Consider the following 17,811-nt stretch of genomic DNA (forward strand, 5'->3'; position numbering starts at 1 on the left):
AGGCAAGGAATTGACAATGACCGCTCCATCAATGATTTTGGCATCGAAAGAAGAGGACAAAGGTGGGTAGGAATCTAAAGTGATCAAGCCAAGCAGATCAGATTTGTGGGTTTGCAGGTTAAGCATTCCGTTATTTGACATGGGTTTCTCTCATGAGACAAAAACTAGTCCAGATTTCCATCTCGGAACTTGCTCGCAATGTAAAGGTGGCTACAAAGTGTACAATCAATGCTTTAGCATTTTAAAGCAGTGGTACATTATTTATCTTAACACAAAAAAACTCTAAAGCAGTCATTTGGACTGCTCATGAATGTAAAAAAAATATTACTCTACCATTTGTAAAGTAATGCTTTTCCTACATAAGTCTATATAACACATTGTCGTTGTTAGAATCTTAATATCACAAACAGAACTGGAGTTATAACCAGTTTTAGGTGGGCATGTCATTTTTTGAATGGTTTTCCCCCGTTGCCCCTCCTTCTCCCGACAGTAGGGCCTGCTCCCTTCCTTCTCATGATAGTTGAAGGTCTCTTGCCCAGTTGATAATCACCCCAATAATTGCCTTGAAACTGAACCTAAACTATACCGCAACTAATTTCACATATACAGTACCAGTTAAAAGTTTGGACACACCTACTCATTCAAGGGTTTTTCTTTATTTTTACTATTCTCTACATTGTAGAATAATAGTGAAGACATAAAAACTATGAAATAACACATATGGAATCATGTAGTAACCAAAAAAAGTTTTAAACAAATCAAAATATATTTTATATATTAGATTCTTCAAAGTAGCCACCCTTTGCCTTGATGACAGCTTTGCACACTCTTGGTATTCTCTCAACTAGTTTCATGAGGTAGTCACCTGGAATGCATTTCAATTAACAGGTGTGTCTTGTTAAAAGGCATGCAAGACAAGACACTGCGAGATACAGATTAGAAAGACATTCTTTCTGCCTGCCCACTGCTCTCTCGTCCTCACGCTGGCTCTTCTGCTCTTGCTCTTCGCTAATGATGTGAGTGTGTGTTCAGTCTTCGGTCTGTTGCGTGTAGAATATCCTAGCCTATTCATTGATGATAGGCCCCGCTTTACTGAAGTTGCGAGACATTGCAAGCCCAAAAATGGCAAGATAGAGCATTCCATTGCGAGATACAGTGCACGATTCTGACTCTGTCTGCCTGGTGGATGACCTGCCTATACTGTGCCCCTCCCCTCTCTCTCCGTCCCTCGCTAGCTCCCTATGACAGATGATTGTTTGTGTTCTCGGAAGTAGGCAAATAATCAGTCTCCTCCATTACAAAAATACTGAATCTTAGGAGTCGATTCCTTGCGGAATGAAATCTTGACACTCAGAAATGTGAGTAGACACCGAGAGTCGACGTGCAAGGAGTCAAGGAATCATTAACTTAGGAAAAATGGCAGAGAAAGCCAAGCGATAGCAGCAAAGTCCTGTATGGCAATACTTTGAGAAGTTAAATGAGAAGGAAATGCAAGCTTTGAGAGGTGGAATCGAGGTACAGTAATGGTAGTACAGGTGCAATGCTTAACCATCTGAAAGGGATGCACTGTGAGACCCAAACCGTTGCTGGCAGCAGCGCAGCTGCATTTTCTTAAATTGTTTGAGAAGTGCCTAGACACCTTTGCTTGCACAATTCCCCATGCTTGGGATTGTGTTGCACAAGCTGGCCACTTGTTTTTTTAATGTTTGCTGGTGTGATGTATTTTGCTCATGTTAAAGATTTTGTGTTGAAGGGGACTCTACATTCGAATGCTGGGATTCAAAATCAACCAGTAGTTTGGCCTGCTCAGGTCCTGCTCCCATCCATCTCCGGAAGGCAGTGAGGTTCTCTGTTAGACCAATCACTCCCCCTGTAACTTTTACCAGCTCTTCATTTTGCTAATGGGCTTGGTCAAGTGGCATGCATGATAACTTGTCTGATGATCTTCTCTGATGTTAGCTGCTAGAGCTTTCATGTCTCGGATGTGTATAGGAATCCACCTTATGTAGTTTGTTCTGTCCAGTGAAATGAACCAGGGTGCCAAAGCCTCTTATGTTTCAACATAAAGTCCAAAATCTCTAGGTCTGTGTCCACGGACAAAAATCATCACAAGTCTCTCAAATTCAAGAACAATATTCCAGAACTAGAAAGTTGGATACCTCAGAATCATGTCTGCATCGGCGACGTTGTCCCCAGAGTGAAGGTTTGCTGATTCCCAAATTAAAAGCCCTGGATTAACACCGGGGTTGGTACTAAACTAAGGACAGGGCTAACACACATAGGGCTATCGCAGACAACCCTGAGGCTACGGCCGAGGACAGGAACAAGTACAAGAAGTCCTGCTATGACCTCCATAGAGTCATCAAACGAGCAAAAGGACAATATAGGAATAAGGTTGAATCATATTACACAGGCTCTGATGACCCCCTCATGTAGCAGCGGCTACAGTCCATTACCGATTACAAAGGAAGACCCAGCTGTGATCTGCATTTTATGCATGCTTCGACAATAACAACATCATGCCAGGTGTGAGGGCCACCACCGATCCAGAGGACTGGGTGATCTCGCGCTCCGAGGCAGACTTGAGTAAGGTCTTTAATCAGGTCAACACCCACAAGGCCTGGGGGCCCGATGCACGTTCTCAGAGTATGTGCAGAACAGCTGGCAGGCATATTCAACCTCTCAGAGTCTGTAATACCCACATGTTTCCTGTTCCCAAGAACTCTAAGGCTTCATGCCACAATGACACTCTAGCACTCACATCTGTAATCATGAAGTGCTTTGAGAGGCTGGTTATGGCACACATCAACTCCATCATCCCAGACACCCTAGACCCACTCCAATTTGCATACCGCCCCAACAGATCCATAGACAACGCAATCTCAATTGCACTCCACACTGCCCTCACCCACCTAGATAAGAGGAATACCTACAGTGGGGAAAAAAAAGTATTTAGTCAGCCACCAATTGTGCAAGTTCTCCCACTTAAAAAGATGAGAGAGGCCTGTAATTTTCATCATAGGTACACGTCAACTATGACAGACAAATTGAGGAAAAAAATTCCAGAAAATCACAATGTAGGATTTTTAATGAATTAATTTGCAAATTATGGTGGAAAATAAGTATTTGGTCACCTACAAACAAGCAAGATTTCTGGCTCTCACAGACCTGTAACTTCTTCTTTAAGAGGCTCCTCTGTCCTCCACTCGTTACCTGTATTAATGGCACCTATTTGAACTTGTTATCAGTATAAAAGACACCTGTCCACAACCTCAAACAGTCACACTCCAAACTCCACTATGGCCAAGACCAAAGAGCTGTCAAAGGACACCAGAAACAAAATTGTAGACCTGCACCAAGCTGGGAAGACTGAATCTGCAATAGGTAAGCAGCTTGGTTTGAAGAAATCAACTGTGGGAGCAATTATTAGGAAATGGAAGACATACAAGACCACTGATAATCTCCCTCGATCTGGGTCTCCACGCAAATCTCACCCCGTGGGGTCAAAATGATCACAAGAACGGTGAGCAAAAATCCCAGAACCACACGGGGGGACCTAGTGAATGACCTGCAGAGAGCTGGGACCAAAGTAACAAAGCCTACCATCAGTAACACACTACGCCGCCAGGGACTCAAATCCTGCAGTGCCAGATGTGTCCCCCTGCCCGTCTGAAGTTTGCTAGAGTGCATTTGGATGATCCAGAAGAGGATTGGGAGAATGTCATATGGTCAGATGAAACCAAAATAGAACTTTTTGGTAAAAACTCAACTCGTCGTGTTTGGAGGACAAAGAATGCTGAGTTGCATCCAAAGAACACCATACCTACTGTGAAGCATGGGGGTGGAAACATCATGCTTTGGGGCTGTTTTTCTGCAAAGGGACCAGGACGACTGATCCGTGTAAAGGAAAGAATGAATGGGGCCATGTATCGTGAGATTTTGAGTGAAAACCTCCTTCCATCAGCAAGGGCATTGAAGATGAAATGTGGCTGGGTCTTTCAGCATGACAATGATCCCAAACACACCACCCGGGCAACGAAGGAGTGGCTTCGTAAGAAGCATTTCAAGGTCCTGGAGTGGCCTAGCCAGTCTCCAGATCTCAACCCCATAGAAAATCTTTGGAGGGAGTTGAAAGTCTGTGTTGCCCAGCGACAGCCCCAAAACATCACTGCTCTAGAGGAGATCTGCATGGAGGAATGGGCCAAAATACCAGCAACAGTGTGTGAAAACCTTCTGAAGACTTACAGAAAACGTTTGACCTGTGTCATTGCCAACAAAGGGTATATAACAAAGTATTGAGAAACTTTTGTTATTGACCAAATACTTATTTTCCACCATAATTTGCAAATAAATTCATTAAAAATCCTACAATGTGATTTTCTGGATTTTTTTTTCTCATTTTGTCTGTCATAGTTGACGTGTACCTATGATGAAAATTACAGGCCTTTCTCATCTTTTTAAGTGGGAAAACTTGCACAATTGGTGGCTGACTAAATACTTTTTTCCCCCACTGTATGTGAGAATGCTGTTCATTGACTACAGCTCAGCCAGCGTTCAACACCATTGTCCCCTCCAAGTGCGAGTACGCCCCCATCCACATCAACTGGGCAGCAGTGGAGCTGGTCGAGAGCGTCAAGTTCCTTGGTGTCCAAATCACTAAGGACTTAAAATGGTCCACATGCGCACAGTCGTGAAGAAGGCTTGACAGGAGGTTGAAAAGCATTGAAATGGGCCCTCAAATCCTCAAAACGTTCTACAGCTGTACCGTTGAGAGTATCTTGACTGGCTGCATCACCACTTCGTATGGCAATAGCATCGCCCTCAATCGCATGGCGCTACAGAGGGTGGTGCGGACAGCCCAGTACATCACTGGGGCCGAGATCCCTGCCATCCAGGACCTCTATATCAGGCGGTGTGAAAGGAAGACCTGGAAAATTGTTAAAGACTCCAGCCACCCAAGCCATAGACTGTTCTGTCTGCTTCCGCATGGCAAGCGGTACCTGTGCATCAAGTCTGACACCAACAGGCTCCCGAACAGCTTCGATCCCCAAAGCATAAGACTACTAATTAAATAGCTAACAAAATGGCTACAGGGACTATCTGACTTGACCGTTGTATTTTATTTTTGTTTTTGCACTCTTTATGCACACTCACACGGCCCACACTGACATTTCAACACACACACAAACACTCACTTCATCATTTGCTCACACACATATAATATGCACATACATTTACAGACTCTAAACTCATGCACACCCACTTGCATACAATCATCATATACGCTTTTGCTGCTACTCTGTTTATCATATATTCTGAAGCCTAGTCACCTTACCCCTATACATACTGTATCTACCTCTGTCAATCCAGTATCCCTGCACATTGTAAATATGGTACTGGAGCTGACTGACCCTGTATTCACACTCCTTGACTTTTTCCACATTTTGTTGCGTTACAGCCTATCACGTTTCAGGAGAAGACCCAGATGCAGACAGTGTCGAAGTAACAAAAGTTTATTACAAAAACAGGGGGCAGGCAAACGACAGGTCGAGGGCAAGCAGAGGTCAGTAATCCAGATCAGAGTCCAAAAGGTACAGAACGGCAGGCAGTCTCAGGGTCAGGGCAGGCTGATGTCAATAATCCAGGGTGGTGTGACAAGGTACAGAATGGCAGGCAGGCTCAGGGTCAGGGCAGGCAGAATGGTTAAAACCAGGAAAACAGGAACTTGAGAAAGACAGGAGCAAGGGGACTGGCAACAGACAAACAGAGAACACAGGTATAAATACACTGGGGATAATGGGGAAGATGGGCGACACCTGCAAGTGGGTGGAGACAATCACAAAGACAGGTGAAACAGATCAGGGTGTGACACAGCCTGAATTAATATGGATTGAATTGAGATTGTGTGTCACTGACCTACACACAATACCCCATAATGTCAACGTGGAATGATGTTTTTATTTTTATCAATGAAAAATGAAAAGCTGAAATGTCTTGATTCAATAAGTATTCAACTCCTTTGTTATGGGAAGCCTAAATAACTTCAGGAGTAAAAATGTGCTTAACAAGTCAAATAATAAGTTGAATGGACTACCTCATCTCTGTACCCTACACATACAATTATCTGTGTCACGCCCTGGCTCTGGGACTCTGTTATGTTGAGCCAGGGTGGGTTGTTTCTATGCGTTTTGTGTGCTAGGTTGTTTATCTAGTTCATTTGTTTCTATGTTGGCCAGTGTGGTTCTCAATCAGAGGCAACGTGAATCAGCTGTTGCTTGTTGTCTCTGACTGGGAACCATACTTAGGTAGCCTGTTTTTCCACAGTGTTTGTGGGATCTTGTTCCGTGTTTGGTTAGTGTCTATTGCCAAGGACGTCACGTATCGTTTTGTTGTTTTGTTCGTGTGATCATTCAAATTAAAAGTATGTTCGCATTCCACGCTGCGCCTTGGTCCTCTGTGTATGACGATCGTGACAGAAGATCCCACCATAACTGGACCAAGCAGCGTGTCCAGGAGCCAACGCCAGAGGTGACTCTGATGGATGTCCACTTCGACTGGGTCAAGCAGCGTGAGGAGGAGAGAGGCTGGACTTGGGAGCAGAGGAGCGAGAGTCTGGCGAGAGCCATGGAGGCCTGGCCCACGGGGAGGAGAGACGGCCAGAACATTTTTAGGGGGGGGGGGCTCACGCCGTGGACGACGGGGCGGCAGGAGGCTGGGATAGAGTGGTTCAGCGGGTTGGCAAAGGAGCCGCCAGGTTACGGGAGTCACTGGTCACCAGGGGGAAGGAGAATGTAGAGGCACGGCGAGAGGTACTGGGGTGTGTTGCCAGTCCGGTCCGGCCCGTTCCTGATCCCCGCGTAGGGCCAGTGGTGTGTGTCCCCAGTACGGTCCGGCTTGTTCCTGTCCCTCGCACTGAGCCTGTGGTGCGCGTCGCCAGCCCGGTCCGGCATGTTCCTGCTCCTCGCACCAAGCCAGTGGTGCGCGTCGCCAGCCCGGTCCGGCCTGTTCCTGCTCCCCGCACCAAGGCAGTGGTGCGCGTCGTCAGCCCGTTTTGGTCCGTCCCTGCTCCCCGCACCAAGCCAGTGGTGCGCTTCGTCAGCCCGGTTCGGCCCGTCCCTGCTCCCCGCACCAAGCCTGTGGTGCGCGTCGTCAGCCCGGTTCGGCCCGTCCCTGCTCCCCGCACCAAGCCAGTGGTGCGCTTCGTCAGCCCGGTTCGGCCCGTCCCTGCACCAAGCCTGTGGTGCGCGTCATCAGCCCGGTCCGGCCTGTTCCTGCTCCCCGCACCAAGCCAGTGGTGCGCTTCGTCAGCCCGGTTCGGCCCGTCCCTGCTCCCCGCACCAAGCCAATGGTGCGCGTCGTCAGCCCGGTCCGGCCTGTTCCTGCTCCCCGCACCAAGCCTGTAGTGCGCGTCGTCAGTCCGGCACAGCCCGTGCCTGGGTCACCGGTGCCTGGTCAGGTACCGGTTAGCTGCTCCACATCGGAGCCTGAGCGATCCGCTCCACCGATGTCCAGTCCAGATCCAGCCAGCAGGGCCAGACCGGACCAGGGGCGTTATGGGGGGTTTGTTGGAGGGTGGGGGTCAAGCCCGGAGCCGGAACCGCCTCCGAGGAGGAATGCCCACCCGGCCCTCCCCTGTTCGGTTTATGTTTGGCGCGGTCGCAGTCCGCGCCTTTGGGGGGGGGGGTACTGTCACGCCCTGGCTCTGGGACTCTGTTATGTTGAGCCAGGGTGGGTTGTTTCTATGTGTTTTGTGTGCTAGGTTGTTTATCTAGTTCATTTGTTTCTATGTTGGCCGGTGTGGTTCTCAATCAGAGGCAACGTGAATCAGCTGTTGCTTGTTGTCTCTGATTGGGAACCATATTAGGTAGCCTGTTTTTCCACAGTGTTTGTGGGATCTTGTTCCGTGTTTGGTTAGTGTCTATTGCCAAGGACGTCACGTATCGTTTTGTTGTTTTGTTCGTGTGATCATTCAAATTAAAAGTATGTTCGCATTCCACGCTGCGCCTTGGTCCTCTGTGTATGACGATCGTGACAATCTGTAAGGTCCCTCAGTCAAGCAGTGCACTTCAAACACAGATTCAACCACAAAGACCACAAAGAAGGGAACCTATTGGTTACAATACACCTAGTCACTACAAAGATACAGGCACCATTCCTAACTCAGTTGTCGGAGAAGAAGGAAACCATGGATTTCGCCATGAGGCCAATGGTGACTTTACATTTTAATTAATGGCTGTGATAGAAAAAAACTGAGGATGGATCAACAACATTCTAGTTACTCCACAATACTAACATAAATGACAGAGGGAAAAGAAGGAAGCCTGTACAGAATACAAATATTCCAAAACATGCATCATGTTTGCAATAAGGCACTAAAGTAAAACTGCAAAACAATTGGCTAAGAAATGAACTTAATGTCCTGAATACAAAGCGTTATGTTTGGGGCAAATCCAACACAACACATCACTGAGTACCACTCTTCATATTTTCAAGCATGGTAGTGGCTGCATTATGGTATGGGTATGCTTGTCAATGGCAAGTGTAAGGGTTGGGGTGAGGTGTGACCCAGGTGCGGTGCAGGATATACAGTAGGCAGAGATGGTGAAACAAGGATCTTTACTGGTGGTCCCGAAGCCAGAATACAAAATAATGGACTTATCACGATAAAGGAAAGGCGGAGCAAATAAGTCTCCAAAAAACTGGCTGACAGCCAAAATACGAAATACTACCTAAGTGTCACGGATTCTGCCGAGGCTGCTCCTCCTCCTTGCTCAGGCAGGCTTCGGCGTTCGTCGTCCCCGGAGTACTAGCTACTGCCGATCGATGTTTTCGGTGTTTGTCTTGTTTTGTCTAAATTAGTACACCTGTTGCCTATTAGTTTTGATTGTTTAGCCTATAATTTCCCTTGTTTCACGTTTGGGTTTTGTGTGTTATTGTTGTATGTCTAGTTGATGTTCGGCCTAGCTACTTCTCCAGATTACGCATATAGTGTTTTTCCCTCCATTGTTGGAGACGTTTGTTTTGTGCGTTACATTCAGTAAAGTAGTCAACCTGATTCTCTGTGTCCTGCGTCTGACTTCACTCGCCGCGTACACATCACCTCCTGACAGAATAACACACCCACCATGGAGTCAGCAGGATCAGCGGTACCGACGGAGTCATTGGAGGAGCGCGTCAGCAGCCAAGACGCCATGATCCGAAGACTCGGCACCGCCATGCAGGATGTAATGGACACTTTGAGCCGATGGGAAAGAGGAGGTTTGCCCACACCTCCTCCTACAATACCACCACCATCAGCCAGACCCATCGTTCCATCTCCGGAGTCCAGTGGGATTTGGCTCTCGCTCCCGAGGGCTTATGATGGCACCGCAGCCGGGTGTCAGGGTTTCCTGCTTCAAGTAGAACTCTACCTGGCAACCATTCACCCGGCGCCCTCGGGATACGAGAGTGTTTCCGCCCTCATCTCCTGTCTGTCCGGCAAGGCATTGGAGTGGGCCAATGCCGAATGGAGGGGAATAGACGCCGCCACCATCAGTTATGCGGAGTTCTCCCGCCGCTTCAGGGCGGTTTTCGATCATCCCCCAGAGGGGAAAGCGGCGGGGGAGCGTCTGTTCCACCTCAGACAGGGGAAGAGGAGCGCGCAAGATTTCGCACTGGATTTCCGGACTCTGGCGGCCAATGCGGGATGGAATGAGAGGGCCCTCATCGACCACTATAGGTGCAGCCTACGGGAGGACGTTCGCCGAGAGTTGGCCTGCAGAGACACCAACTTAAGCTTTGATCAGTTGGTGGACATGTTGATCCGTCTGGATACCCTGCTGGCTACCCGCGGATGTCCGGAGCTGGGGCCGTCCATTCCATCCCCCAGCACCTCCGAGCCGAGCCCTATGGAGCTGATGAGTCATTCCAGGTGAGTAAGCACCCAACTCACCCAGAGCTCTCTGTTGTCCACTTGTGTATCCAAGTTGAGTTTCCCCCGGTTTCATCTCATTCCCAGCATAAGGCGCTAGTCGATTCAGGCGCAGCTGGGAATTTTATTGATCCTAATTTCTGTTATAAGTTAGGGATTCCCCTCATACCAGTAGATGTGCCTTTCCCTATCCATGCCCTAGACAGCCGTCCTTTGGGGTCAGGATTGATTAGGGAGGTCACGGCGCCCTTAAGATGAAGACGCAGGGGGGTCATGAGGAAATTATACAGTTGTATCTGATCGACTCTCCTGCGTTTCCCGTGGTGCTGGGGCTTCCTTGGTTAATATCTCATGACCCCAACATTTCGTGGCAACAGAGGGCTCTCAGGGAGTGGTCTGATCAGTGTGTCGGGCGGTGTATAGGTGTTTCCGTAGGGGCGACAACGGTGGAAAGTCTGAACCAAGTGCCCGCACTGCACATTCCTCCTGAGTATAATGATTTGGCACTCGTCTTCAGTAAGAAGAGGGCGACTCAATTACCACCTCATATACAGGGGGATTGTGCGATAGACCTCCAGGCAGGCGCTGCACTTCCGCGTAGTCATGTGTATCCTCTGTCTCAAGAGGAGACGGCGGCTATGGAGACATACATCGCCGAATCTCTGGGACAGGGATACATACAGCCCTCCACTTCTCCTGCGTCCTCAAGTTTCTTTTTTGTGAAGAAGAAAGATGGAGGTTTGCGCCCGTGTATTGATTACCGTAGTCTCAATCAGATTACTATTAAATACAGTTATCCTCTCCCTCTGATTGCGAGTATGACGGAGTCATTACACGGAGCGCGATTCTTCACAAAATTGGATCTCAGGAGCGCTTACAACCTGGTGCGCATTAGGGAAGGAGATGAATGGAAAACAGCATTTAGTACCACCTCGGGTCACTATGAGTATCTCGTCATGCCATACGGGTTAATGAATGCTCCTTCAGTCTTCCAATCATTTGTGGACGAGATTTTCCGGGATTTGCATGGGCAGGGTGTAGTGGTGTATATTGACGACATTCTAATATACTCTGCTACACGAGCCGAGCATGTGGCCCTGGTGCGTCGGGTGTTGGGTAGGCTGTTGGAGCATGACTTGTATGTGAAGGCGGAGAAATGCCTGTTTTTCCAGGAGTCCATCTCCTTCCTGTTCATCGGTTGTCCGCGTCAGGGGTGGAGATGGAGATTGACCGCGTTTCAGCCGTGCGTAATTGGCAGACTCCCACCACGGTTAAGGAGGTGCAGCGGTTTTTGGGTTTTGCCAATTACTACTGGAGGTTTATCTGGGGTTTTGGACAGGTAGCAGCTCCCATCACCTCCCTGCTAAAGGGGGGCCCGGTGCGTTTGCAGTGGTCGGCTGAGGCGGACAGGGCGTTTAGACATCTGAAGGACCTGTTCACCTCGGTTCCGGTGCTGGCACATCCGGACCCCTCTTTGGCGTTCCAAGTGGAGGTGGACGCGTCAGAGGCGGGAATTGGGGCTGTACTGTCTCAACGCGCGGGCACGCCTCCTAAACTCAGTTCCTGTGCCTTTTACTCTAAGAAGCTCAGCCCGGCGGAACGTAATTATGACGTGGGAGACAGGGAGCTGCTAGCTGTTGTTCAAGCCCTAAAGGTGTGGAGGCATTGGCTTGAGGGGGCTCAACACCCTTTTCTCATTCTGACTGACCATCGTAACCTGGAGTACATCCGGGCAGCTAGGAGACTGAACCCTCGTCAGGCTAGGTGGGCCATGTTTCTGGCCCTGTTTGTCTTTAAGCTCACGTATATACCAGGGTCACAGAACGTTAAGGCAGACGCCCTGTCCCGGCGATATGACACAGAGGAGAGGTCCATTGAGCCCACTACCATACTTCCGGAGTCTTGTCTGGTGGCACCGGTGGTGTGGGAGGTCGATGCGGAGATCGAGCGGGCATTACGTACCGACCCTACTCCTCCAGAGTGTCCGGAGGGGCGGAAGTACGTGCCGCTCGAGATCCATGATCGACTGATTTATTGGGCTCACACGTCACCCTCCTCTGGTCATCCTGGTATTGGCCGGACAGTGCACTGCCTTAGTGAGAAGTACTGGTGGCCAACATTGGCAAAGGACGTGAGGGTTTATGTCTCCTCCTGCTCGGTGTGCGCTCAGTGAAAGGCACCTAGACACCTGCCCAGGGGGAAGTTACAACCCCTACCAGTTCCACAACAGCCGTGGTCTAACCTATCGGTGGACTTTGTCACGGACCTTCCCCCCTCCCAGGGGAATACCACAATTTTGGTCGTTGTGGATCGGTTTTCTAAGGCCTGCCGTCTCATTCCAATGCCGGGTCTCCCTACTGCGCTACAAACTGCTGAGGCCCTGTTTACACACGTCTTCCGGCACTACGGGGTACCTGAGGATATAGTGTCTGATCAGGGTCCCCAGTTCACCTCTAGAGTCTGGAGGGCGTTTATGGAACGCTTGGGGGTCTCGGTTAGCCTTACCTCGGGTTTCCACCCTGAGATTAATGGGCAGGTGGAGAGAGTAAACCAGGATGTGGGTAGGTTTCTGAGGTCCTATTGCCAGGACCGGCAGGAGGAGTGGTCGGGGTATATCCCCTGGGCAGAGATTGCCCAGAACTCACTTCGCCACTCCTCCACTAATCTGACTCCTTTTCAGTGTGTGTTGGGGTATCAGCCGGTACTGGCACCCTGGCATCAGAGCCAGATCGAGGCTCCTGCGGTGGATGAATGGTTTCGGCGCTCGGAGGAAACATGGAACGCTGCGCATGTCCATCTGCAGCGGGCTATCCGTAGGCATAAGGCGAGCGCCGATCGCCACCGCAGTGAGGGTCCAGTGTATGCACCTGGAGATCGAGTCTGGCTCTCGACTCGAAACCTACCCCTTCGCCTGCCCTGCCGGAAGCTGGGTCGGCGGTTTGTGGGGCCATTTAAAGTCCTGAGGAGATTGAACGAGGTATGTTACAGGTTACAACTGCCCAATGATTATCGCATTAACCCCTCGTTCCATGTGTCTCTCCTCAGGCCGGTGGTAGCTGGTCCACTCCAGGAGAATGAGATACGAGAGGCTCCTCCGCCCCCACTGGACATCGAGGGGGCTCCGGCGTACTCAGTCCGGTCCATCCGGTCTGCAGTATCTCATGGAGTGGGAGGGGTACGGTCCGGAGGAACGGTGCTGGGTGCCTAGGAGGGACATCTTAGATCCCTCCCTCTTGACGGAGTTCCACCGGAGTCATCCCACTCGCCCTGCTCCGCGTCCTCCTGGCCGTCCCCGAGGCCGGGGTCGGCGCACGGCTGGAGCCGCGCGTCAAGGGGGGGGGGGGGTACTGTCACGGATTCTGCCGAGGCTGCTCCTCCTCCTTGCTCGGGTAGGCTTCGGCGTTCGTCGTCCCCGGAGTACTAGCTACTGCCGATCGATGTTTTCGGTGTTTGTCTTGTTTTGTCTAGATTAGCACACCTGTTGCCTATTAGTTTTGATTGTTTAGCCTATAATTTCCCTTTTTTCACGTTTGGGTTTTGTGTGTTATTGTTGTATGTCTAGTTGATGTTCGACCTAGCTACTTCTCCAGATTACGCATATGGTGTTTTTCCCTCCAGTGTTGGAGACGTTTGTTTTGTGTGTTACATTCAGTAAAGTAGTCAACCTGATTCTCTGTGTCCTGCGTCTGACTTCACTCGCCGCGTACACATCACCTCCTGACACTAAGACTGAAACAAATAACGAAACAGGAAGAACACTTCTCAAGTACCAGTACATAGATCTCCGATCAGACACTGAGTAGTACTGCTGGACATAGAGAAACTAGCAGAGAAAACTGAGCAAGGGAACACAGGGAAGTTAGGGCATAAATACACAGGTGAACCGATAGACACAGGTGACACCAATAGGATGATGACTAGTCCCGACTGTGAGTGTGGAGGTGCCTAAGGTTGTCGGAAGGGGACACATAGTGGGTCGCTCCGGAACTGTGACCCCCTCCTGTAACAAGCAAGGTCAAGGGAGTTTTTTAGGATAAAAATAAACAGAATAAACCTAAGCACAGGCAAAATCATAGAGGAAAACATGGTTCAGTCTGCTTTCCAACAGACACTGGGAGACAAATTCAGCTTTCAGCAGGACAATAACCTAAAACAAGGCCAAATATACACTGGAGTTGCTTACCAAGACAACATCTATTGTTCCTGAGTGGCCTAGTTACAGTTTTGAGTTAAATCGGCTTGATAATCTATGGCAAGACTTGAAAATGGCTGTCTAGCAATGATCAACAACCAACTTGACAAAGCTTGAAGAATTTTTAAAGTTCAGGTGTGCAAAGCTCTTAGAGACTTACCAGAAAGACTCACAGAAAGCTGTAATCGCTGCAAATGGTGATTCTAACATGTATTGACTCAGGGGTGTGAATACTTACAGTACCAGTCAAAAGTTTGGACACACCTCCTCATTCAAGGGTTTTTCTTTATTTTTACTATTTTCTACATTGTAGAATAATAGTGTAGACATCAAAACTATGAAATAACACATATGGAATCATGTAGTAACCAAAGAAGTGTTAAACAAATCATAATATATGTTATATTTCAGATTCTTAAAATAGCCACCCTTTGCCTTGATGACAGCTTTGCACACTCTTGGCATTTTCTCAACCAGCTTCATGAGGTAGTCACCTGGAATGCATTTCAATTAACAGGTGTGCCTTCTTCAAAGTTATTTTGTGGAATTTCTTTCCTTCTCAATGTGTTTGAGCCAATCAGTTGTGTTGTGACAAGGTAGGGGTTGTATACAGAAGATAGCAAAGAGAAACGACAGTCCATCATTACTTTAAGACATGAATGTCAGTCAATACGGAACATTTCAAGAAAGTTTCTTCAAGTGCAGTCGCAAAAAAACATCAAACGCTATGATGAAACTGGCTCTCATGAGGACCGCGACAGGAATGGAAGACCCAGAGTTACCTCTGCTGCAGAGGATAAGTTCATTAGAGTTACCAGCCTCAGAAATTGCAGCCCAAATAAATGCTTCACAGAGTTCAAGTAACAGACACATCTCAACATCAACTGTTCAGAGGGGAATGTGTGAATCAGGCCTTCATGGTCGAATTGATACAAAGAAACCACTACTAAAGGACACCAATAAGAAGAAGAGACCTGCTTGGGCCAAGAAACACGAGCAATGGACATTAGACCCGTGGAAATGTGTCCTTTGGTCTGGAGTCCAAATTTGAGATTTTTGGTTCCAACTACCGTGTGTTTGTGAGATGCGGTGTGGGTGAACGGATGATCTCTGCATGGAGGAGGAGGTGTTATGGTGTGGGGGTGCTTTGCTGGTGACACTGTCTGTGACACTTAACCAGCATGGCTACCACAGCATTCTACATCGATACGCCATCCCGTCTGGTTTGGGTTTAGTGGGACTATCATTTTTTTTCAGGCTGTGTAAGGGCTATTTGACCAAGAAGGAGAGTGATGAAGTGCTGAATCAGATGACCTGGCCTCCACAATCCCCCGACCTCAACCCAATTGAGATGGTTTGGGATGATTCAGACCGCAGAGTGAAGGAAAAGCAGCCAACAAGTGCTCAGTATATGTGGGAACTCCTTCTAGACTGTTGGAAAAGCATTCCAGGTGAAGCTAGTTGAGAGAATGCCAAGAGTATGCAAAGCTGTCATCAATGCAAAGGGTGGCTATTTGAAGAATCTCAAATATAAAATATATTTTGATTTGTTTAACACTTTCTTGGTTACTACATGATTCCATATGTGTTATTTCATAGTTTTGATGTCTTCACTATTATTCTACAATGTAAACAATTGTAAAAATAAAGAAAAACCCTTGAATGAGTGGGTGTGTCTAAACATTTGACTGTAGTGTATGTAAACTAGATATTTATGTACTCAAAAAATTCTAAAAACATGTTTTCATTATGGGGTATTGTGTGTAGATGGGTAATAAAAAAATATATTTAATCCATTTAAAATTCAGGCTGTAACACAACAAAATGTGGAATAAGTCAAGGGGAATACTTTCCGAAGGCATGCTTACTTACTTTCTCGTGTTCTTCGTATTTTTTTGTTCTACCTTATGTTATTTTTGTATTACATTGTTATTGATTACTGCATTGTTGGGTTTATAGCTTGCAAGAAAGGCATTTCACTGTCCTTGTGCATGCGACATTAAAACTTGAAACTCTAAACATTCCATGTTTCAAAAGAAGTGCAGTAGACTCCAACAGCCAAGCATCTTTCAGGAGTTTTGACAATGAAGGCAAAGTAACTTGATGACTTCCCTGGTTTTAGTCAAGTGTGCTGCCTTCAAGAATGAGTCTGCTGTCCCTGACGTTGACACCCCAGCATCACACAACGCAGCTGTCCAACCTGAGCCATCCACAAGTTCTCCTATTGTGTGCCTTAGGCCCATCTCTATGTGCAGTCCACCAAACATTACCACAAACATTTGCTCTCCATAAGCCTTAGGAAAGCTTTGCTGCACAAACTTTGCAAGAGCAAACAGTGGTTTGTTGAAAGCCATCACAGGGTTTTGGCCAAGATTGTGATGTTCTGTGATCTCCGCAAATGATTGATTAGATTGCCAGCTAGCCCAACTGGTTGATCTACTTTGTGTATTAAAAGCTTATTTCACTCATATTACAACCACAGGTTAGAACTAGCAACATTTTCCATTGGGTGAATGTTTGGTTAGTTGCTAGCTAGATAGCTAGCTATGTGATGTAGGCTAGTATTGGTGTTTAGAAAATGGTTGGAATTTCCCAGTTAGCTACCCAGCTAATAGGGGACATCCTAGCAGATGTTCGCAAAGTTCCCTGTTGGTCCCTTAACATTTTCCCTCAGGACTTCCTCTTGTTAGCTGGGTAGCTAGCTAGAATGAATATTATATGTTGACTGTTGTTGCCCGTGGTCTCCATAAATTAGCTACATAATGTAACTCCTAGGGTGTGTTGGCAATTTTTAAGCTTGATGTTTTTAAGGTCATTCGAGTGGTTTACAGGTCGATTTCTGGTGTTTCCCGGCCATTTCTGCCACTTCAGGCAGGCCATTTCTGCCTCTTTAGGCAGGTTACTTATGAAATATCATGGCATATTGTTGAAGACTGGTGCACTACCACAAATACACTATATATTTATTATGTATGGCAACAAAAATTCAACAGTAATATCACCTTTCCAAAATCTGATTCAGTATTGCGGCCATTTTGGATAATGTAAAAAAAAATTGGAGCCATGCCCCAATTTTTGGGCACCCCTTCTAATATAAATTAATACATTTTAAAGAGCATCTCTATCAAATGTGATGCTTTAATCCGCTGTGTAATGGTTTCATATCAAGGTGATATTACATAAATTGTAGGTCATATTCAGAGTAAATTACACATGTTCTCAATAAATGAGCTACATAATGCAACTCCTAGGGTGTGTGGAAAATTTGTAAACTTGATAACATGGTGTTTTTCATATTTTAAAGACATTTGTTGGGGTAATTCATGTAGTAGTTCAACAAAATTTGAGTGGTTTAGCCTACAATTTGATTTCTGGTGTTTCCAGGACATTTCTGCCACTTTAGACTGGTTGCTTATGAAATATAATGGCATATTGTTAAAGGCTGGTCTACTACTCACAAATACACAAGATTTTTTATTATATATGGCAACAAAAATTAAACAGTAATATCACCTTTCCAAAATCTGATTCCTTATTGGTGGCCATATTGGATTATGTAAAAATAAATAAAAGAATAGGGGTGCCATGCCCCAATTGTTGGCCATCCCTTCTAATATCAATTAAAACGTCCCAAAGAGCATCTCTACCAAATTTCATGCTTGTATCTATAGGGGAGGAGGGTCTTTAGGAGGCGGACACGGGAGGTGGG

The 17,811-nt window shown here is 47.2% G+C and overlaps 1 long non-coding RNA gene across 1 annotated transcript in view; it reads right to left on the bottom strand.

Moving 5' to 3' along the window:
* Positions 1 to 17,811, bottom strand: part of LOC311146175 — a 48,815-nt gene that overhangs the window by 22,801 nt on the left and 8,203 nt on the right. The window lies entirely within an intron of this gene.

This window comes from Coregonus lavaretus, assembly GCF_964263955.1.
Source record: "Coregonus lavaretus genome assembly, chromosome: 19".
NCBI lineage: Eukaryota > Metazoa > Chordata > Actinopteri > Salmoniformes > Salmonidae > Coregonus > Coregonus lavaretus.